This window comes from Marmota marmota, unplaced genomic scaffold, assembly GCF_001458135.2.
Source record: "Marmota marmota marmota unplaced genomic scaffold, marMar, whole genome shotgun sequence".
Taxonomy (NCBI): Eukaryota; Metazoa; Chordata; class Mammalia; order Rodentia; family Sciuridae; genus Marmota; species Marmota marmota.
The window spans coordinates 60,284,308-60,291,627 of record NW_026000174.1 but is presented as its reverse complement, the minus strand read 5'-3'; the positions used below and the strand labels follow the sequence as shown (position 1 = coordinate 60,291,627).

The 7,320-nt window shown below is 51.2% G+C and overlaps 1 protein-coding gene across 1 annotated transcript in view; it reads right to left on the bottom strand.

Annotated features, from left to right (window-relative positions):
* Nucleotides 1-341, bottom strand: part of Rtn4rl2 (reticulon 4 receptor like 2) — a gene marked incomplete at its 3' end in the record, with an annotated part of 15,708 nt that extends 15,367 nt beyond the window's left edge. The window contains exon 1 of the mRNA XM_048788230.1: nucleotides 41-341. The remainder of the gene's footprint in view (nucleotides 1-40) is intronic.
* Nucleotides 342-7,320: the final 6,979 nt, after the last annotated feature.

Below are 7,320 nucleotides of genomic sequence, written 5' to 3'. Positions count from 1 at the left end.
GGACGACGGCGGGACTCGGCGGGCTCCGGGGGGCCCGGGAGTCCCGGGGCTGCGTGGCCCGGCCGCAGCGCTCTACCCTGCGCCCCCCGGGCTGCGGGCCTCGGGAGGAGCCATCGGCCCCGACGGGACGGGGCGGGGCACGACGGGCTGCGGAGGGCTGGGGCTGGCCCGCGACGCTCTGTGCCCGCACCCTCCCAGCCGCGCGGCTGGCACCGGGGCCCGTCAGTCCGTCGGTCCGCGCGACCCCGCTGCTCGCCGAGGGAGAGTGGGGACAGCGAAGAAGCGCTTCCCAACCACCCTCCTCGCCTTCCCGCACTCGCAGGCTCCTCCCTCGTTGCCTGGCTTGCCGACTTAACCCTTTCCTGGCCACTAGGAGGCGGGAGCGGCTCTCCGGTCCACTCCATCCCAGCCCCCTCCCAACCTTGGGGGATCCTGTGCGCTGAGTTCTATCGCCTCCGCGGCGCCACGCTTCTAGAGAAATCCCTTCTTGCGGGGGAGCGCTAGTGTTAGGAAATCCCATGGACTTGTCCGGTTTTCCCCTCCCAACCTTCCTGGAGGAGATGGGCTTCTGGGTCATTCTCCGCTCCCCTCCCGCCGCATCCTTGGCGGTGCCTCTCTCTTCTACGCGAGACCCTCAAGATCCCACTTTTCCTTCCAACCCCAGACCAGAAACCCAAAGTGTGCGACTGTACGAATAATACGTGCAAGAATTTGTGTGTGCAAGATGGAGGGCATATGAACGTGCACGCGCGCTCAAGGGTGCTCGTGCAGGTGTGACTGAGTGCTGGCACGCGACCTTTTATAGCTGGAAGGATGGGGGCACTTGAGTGTGAGCACTGGTGAGCCGCTGAGTACCCGCTAGTGTGCGTGTCCGAGCGGGTGGGAAACTGAGTGAAGCTGAGTGAGATTTTGCGCGAGCAAGCTTGGGTGGGCAGCGAGGACATGGGTTGCACGGGTGTGTTGTACGCCCCTTAAAGCATTTAGGAGCGGATACAAGTTTGGGCGCGCGTGAGAATTTGTGCGTGTTTATACGTATGTGTGATGTGTCCAAGAGGGGATATATCATTCCATACGAGAGGACTAGAGAGGACAAAAGGTGGGGAGGAAATTGCTGGCTTCATGCGAATTTCTACTTTCTTTGATAGAGGGCTGGATTCTGGCCTCGCTGGGACCTCTCGCTCCCCTAGCGACCTCTTTTTGTCCCATGTCAGCCAATCTGTGACCTAAGAGACTCCTTACAAAGGCTAAGATGCCATTCCCCGCTCTTCTTGGCACGGCCCAAGGTGCCCAGCATCCCGTCTTCGAGGGCCAACCCAGAGAAGGATAAAGCGTGGGACCCTTGGGGATCTATCTCTTCGGGCCAGTCGCCAAGCCGCGCGGGCGGGGTTGAGACCGATGGAGCGGCGCGTAAGGCGGGCGCCAAGGCCATCTGCGCTCAGTCCTGCCCGGCCCGCGGCAGTGCTGGACTCCTGGGCAGCCGCTACTGTGAGGAAAGCAGAGGAACCCCAGGTCCGGCTGCCTCTGGCAGGCTCCTCCCTTTCTGTGCCAGGGTCCAACGCATGGCATACAGTCGGCGCTTTATAAATGCTGCTCTCATTCTTCCCATTCATTCTCGGCTTCTTCCATAATCGGTCATTCTTCCCTCGTACTCATTCGATTTCTCTCACTTTCTCCCCCCACCAATCCTATTCATATTTTATGATCTCCGGCTCTGTTGTCTCCCTCCCTTCTTCCCTCCCTCTCTCCCTTTCTTACTTTCTTCCTGCCCTTTCCTCTTCTAGGCATCTGCTTCTTTCTGTCACTGTCTTCTCTGCTTCTCTAGCTGTCTCTCTGTGTCTTGTTGTCTCTTCTCCCTGCCTCTGTCTCTCCGTCTCTGCGAGTGTCTCCCTATCTCTTAATCTCAACCTCGCCTTCCAGTTTTCACCCAACAGTTTCATTCTCAGGCTCCCAGCCCTCTTGCACCTCGCGCTGAGTGCCCCCTGCTGGTTCCATCCTCTGCACTTCTTGGGCTCCCAGTACGCCCCCCCCCCGCGCCCCCCACACTAAATTTCCTCCCACCCCTTTCATTTGCAGATCAGGTAGAAACAGCAAGAGGTATCTCCGGGGCTCCTTTCCACCTTCCATCTTCAAAAGGCAGGGATAGGGTCCTGCATCTTCCTGGGACCCACCCTGCAGAGGTCCCTGCGCCGGGGGTGGGGGAGGACCTAGAGGGGGTGGCGGGGAGGGAGTGTTGGGGGTAGCTGGGTGGGATTTGGCGTCCTTCCCCGGAATGAGCCGCGGCACAATCTGTCGCTGGGTTTGTTTGCCGAGCTGCCTCCGGAGCGCAGTGGGGCTGGCTCCCGGGGAGCGAAATATCACAAGATGCGGAGACAGACGCTGAGGGGCGGGTGGGCGGCGGGCTGACTCAGGTGTACTGTCATCAGCTCCTGGCCCGCGCCCCTCTGAGAGGGGTGGGAGGGGACCCCCGGCCTCCAACATAGGCGGGAACGGAGGCTGGCAGGGGAGCCCCCATCCTGGGGTGAGCTTCAGGGAAGGGAGTGCCCCTTCTAATAGTCCTTGGCTTGAGGCCTCTCTTTCGGTCCAACTTGGGTATTCCCTAGACAGTGAACATACCCCATTCTACAGGTGTCACGGTTTCCTATAATTGTCTGTTGACTCACCCCTCCTACCCCCCCCTGCCCCGCCCTAGACTGCCTGCTTTTTGAGGGCAGGAAATACCTATCATGCATTGTCTTGTCCATTAGTTGCTCAGTGGGTACTTCTGGATGGCTTGCTGCATGGTGAGCTCATGACTAGTGTCAGTTTATAGGAAATGCCACAAAATATTTGGTCTCCCCTATAGATCATTCTGTCCCCTAATTCCTCCCTCTATCCACGATTGCAGTCCCTACCCCTTCCAGCTTCAATGGGAAAGGGCTCTCTCTTGAGGTTGAATACCACAGTTCTCCAGGTGAACCTAGGCAATTTACTCCCCTTCCATAAGCCTTGGTTTCCTCAACTGAACAGAATCCACTCTCTTAAGGCGCCATTCAATCTCCAGCCACTCAAGGCATGAGAAGCTGCTTGTTAAAATGAAGCATGCAGTGGTAGCTGACGTCATTGCCATCTTGGTGGTCATTCTTTGGTGGTGAGGGCTATGGCAGTAGAATCAGACACAGTGTCTGAATGAGGTATCTGGATGAGTTGGATTTCTGTCAAATGTTTTGAGGTTAGAAGGAACAAGCAGATAGCAAATTATAATCAGGGACTGTGCCCTAGGCCATGAAGGCCCATCTCTGGCTGGACACTTGGCCAGGCTCTGCGGTACCTGGTCCTCTGGCCTTGGCTGCAGAGTTGGCCTGCCCTCTGGTGGCTGTAGTTGGATCTGCAGCCTCAGTAGAAGCCAGAGATCTCTAGAAATGGGCTCATGAATGGACTTTTGCTGAGAAGGGGGGAAGACACCTTGTGTGGACAATAGTGGGCCTTGAAAAGGAGGAAGTCATGTAGAATGAGGTTATTGGTACAAACTACATAAGTCTTTATATCTTCTGTGAGTTCCCACCTATTAACCATACCACTATTCTCAGGGTGCCCACGAGACCCCTCTTCCCTCTGGTGGCCCCATCTAGTGAGCTGCAGTAACTCCCTGGCTCTCTCCTTCTCCTGTTTGGTACCTGCACTATGTAGGGCACGTGGTAGTTAGTGAACAAGGTGGGGCAAGAGCACAGGCTTTGATGTGTGTGTTCCAGCTTTGCAGCTTACTAGCTGGCTAGATGACCCTGGGCAAGTTGCTTAACTGTCTTAAGTCTCCAGTTTTCTCATCTAGAACATGGGAGGGGTGCAACACCAGTTCCCAGCTCATGAGGTTGTTTGAGGACCAAATGATATAAAACATCAAAGAACCTAGCCTGACCTTGTGCTTGATAAATGCTAATAATGTTATTACTTCTGCCTTGGGCCAACAACAACCTAGAAAAATGATGTTAAAGTCCAGTAGCAAAAAGCTAAGTGGTGGCCTGAGGCCTCCTCAGGATCGAGTGGCAGAGCTGGATTTGGGAGTCAGTTTTTAGTCATGACATCCTCCTTTTATGGCTGACCTTGACATCTCCACCCTTTCCTGGCACATGCCAGGGCTTCCCAGTGTGATATCAGGAATCCTGTGTTGAATTAGAAGTGCTAGCTTGGACTCTGACTCCAAAGGACTGTGTAACCGGGGTTGGCCTTTCTGGGCTTCAGGTCCCTCCCCATTGAAAGAGCAACTTCGACTCGGTGCTTTTGAGAGATCTAGGAAAAGCCATTCTCATTTGTTTTGTGGCTTCTTAGCTGGGAACTACTGAAAATGGAGGTTGTCAGCTAGATCCCTTAGGCCCCACTCTGGGCTCCTTTGCGTGCTCACTGGCCATTAGGCCTGCCCCTGAGCTGGTCACTGACCACACACACTATATACTCTGGAGAGTAGAGGGCCTGTGCCTGTGACTCAGAACCCTCCCCGTGCCCTGCTCGGCCCAGTCTGATGGGGACAGGGTTCCTTTCCTGTGTAGGAAACGAAGAAGAAAGCCTAAAGCAGATTAGTTTAAAGGTCAGATTGTCTTTTTCTCCTTTCCTGCCTAGATTCTGGGGTCTCTGTCCATTTATATAATGGTAAGAACTTACTTCAGGCTGCACACCTGTAATCTCAGTGGCTCAGGAGGCTGAGGCAGGAGGATTGCAAATTCAAAGCTAACCTCAGCAACTTATCGAGGCAGGGTCTCACTGAGTTGCTTAGTGCCTTGCTGTTGCTGAGGCTGGCTTTGAACTCGAGATCCTCCTGCCTCAGTCTCCCAAGCCACTGGGATTACAGGTATGTGCCACCGTAATGGGCTAATTACCCCCCTCTCTCTCTCTCTCTTTTTTTTTTTTTACAGATAGGGAAACAAGCTCAGATACACAGTACTGCTCTTAGACCTAAGCGAGAGGGGTCTTGCCTTGAGCCTCATGTTCTTAGGGCTCTGCTCTGGCCTCCCTCCAGCCAGTGTCCCTCCAAGGGATGAAAAGTCCCTAAGATCTTTCATTTGCACTCTAGCCCCAGCCTTGCAAATATGAGGGGCAGCCATTCTAAGAGGTCACATAACTTCATCAAGAGTGACATGGCTAAGAATCTAAGAGCCTGGCTCTGAATCCAGGTCCAGTGACTCTTTCCTCTGTTAGGAAGCCCCATGCCCTTTTTGACCACAGGTCAGAATTCTGGCTTCCTGGAGGTCGACTGGTTAGACACTTGGGTCCCATTATTTCTGCTGGAGTTCCCTCTTGGATGAAGACAGCTTCTCTTTCTCACTGGACGGAAACCCCATCGAGTGCTGAGTCCATGTTTTCTTTGACTCTGTTTATTTTATGCACCTGGCACACCCCTCGTGGGCAGCCCAGAGTAGGCACTCAGCGAAGGTCACTCACCTATCAGACACAGGGTCTACTGGGGGAGCTCCCAATCAAATAATGAAGGTACTAGTTGCTATGGGTCATGCATGCTGATGTTAGAGGGAGTAATGTCTGAGACAGAGTGGGGGTGGATAGTTCTAGAAAGTCCTACTTAGGCTGACTGTTTAATAAATAGCTTTAGACTCTCTTAGTCTGGGAACCCATAGTATGGGGGCAAAACACTGTTGATTCCCTTTTTCCTGTTGCACTAATTCTCCTACTGTTTTCCCATCTCCTGAAGACACCAGCTGAGGATGAGTGGTTATGGCAGCCACTTGGTATGTGACCCTCTTTAAGCAACACATGCCTCATTTGCATAGTAAGTGGATAGGACAGCAGATCTTTCCCTCTCGATTCTGTGGATTGAAACCATTGGATTTGCAAGAGAGAGTGAGTGTATGCATGAGGGGATGGGAGGAGTGGGGCAAAGAGAAGTGCCACAAGCCCTAATAGGTGGGACTTTGAGCCTTTTGTTACTGGTGGGGGAGGGGACTGGGGCCACTGCCCAGTCCAGGTCCCCATTATAGGATCCTACTGACAGATGTCTCTCTCTCTCTGCTCACTTTCCTGAATTAATCTACAAATTAATCTTCCCAGGGTATATAGTTTAGATCATGTGTCATCCTGCTCAGGAGCCTCAATGGCCAAATCTGGCTGGCAAATGATTCCTGTCTGTGGACTCTGACGTGCTCACTTGAATTTTCCAGATGAGTCTTAAGACTTCAGCAGAAAACCAGGTGAAGGATACAGATGCCTACTTCACCCAAGAGGATAAGCAAAGAGTAAACAAATACTTGGAAAACAGTTCAACCTATTTGCGATCAAAGAGATGGAAATGAAAGCTGAATCAGGATAGCATTTCAGACTTATTACATTAGCGGAATTTCACAAACACCATCACCCAGCGCTGGCAAGGCTGGATGGAGTCTGTGCTCCTCTGTCTCTGTCCACAAAACAGTCTAGTAAAATGTAACACGAGCCTTGGAAATATGATTACCTTTTGACCCACTAAGCTCGATTCTGGGAATTGATCTTAAGAACATAATTCAACAGATGAAAAAGCTTTGGATATGCCACTGACATTATCCTCTTCCATTTCTCCAGGCTGTGAGACGGTTAAGAAGAGGGTAGTTAATCTACTCAATGCAATATTAAGCAGCCTCAAAAACTGATCAAGATAAAGAATGTGCAGAAACATGGAAACTGTTTATGACATCATGTTTTCAATCAAAGGCGGGACACAAAATTTGCATGAACGTTGAGGGCAACCATGCCAAATAAGTATTCGTGTTGATAAAATTGGGAGCAGAATATGCAAAAATGAAGATCATTGAAGGTTGGGAGAATGACGGACAGTTTTCCTGTTGGTTTAATAATCTTCTTGGTTAATGTTGTTGAAATATTATTTCTGGGACTGGGGTTGTGGCTCAGTGGTAGAGTGCTTGCCTAGCATGTAGGAAGCACTGAGTTGGACCTCCAATAAATAAATAAAATAAAGGTCCGTTGACAACTAAAAAATTATTTTTATTTTTATTTATTTTTTTGTGGTGCTGGGGATTGAACCCAGGGCCTTGTGCATGCGAGGCAAGCACTCTACCAACTGATCTATATTCCCAGCCTGACAACTAAAAAATATTTAAAAAAAAAAGAAATATTATTTCCATAATGGAATGAGTTCTATAAAAACAAAACATCTTCTATTGCTTATAGAATAAAATCAAAGCTCCTTAACTTAAGCTCACTATAATAAATGACAATGATCATATTTATTAGGTGCTCACTACACTCCAGGAAGTGAAGGAAGCACATTGTCCTTGAGATTTGTTTGAATCTTTACAACCATGCCGTGAGGGCAGAACTGTTCCCACCCCTCATTTTACAATTAGG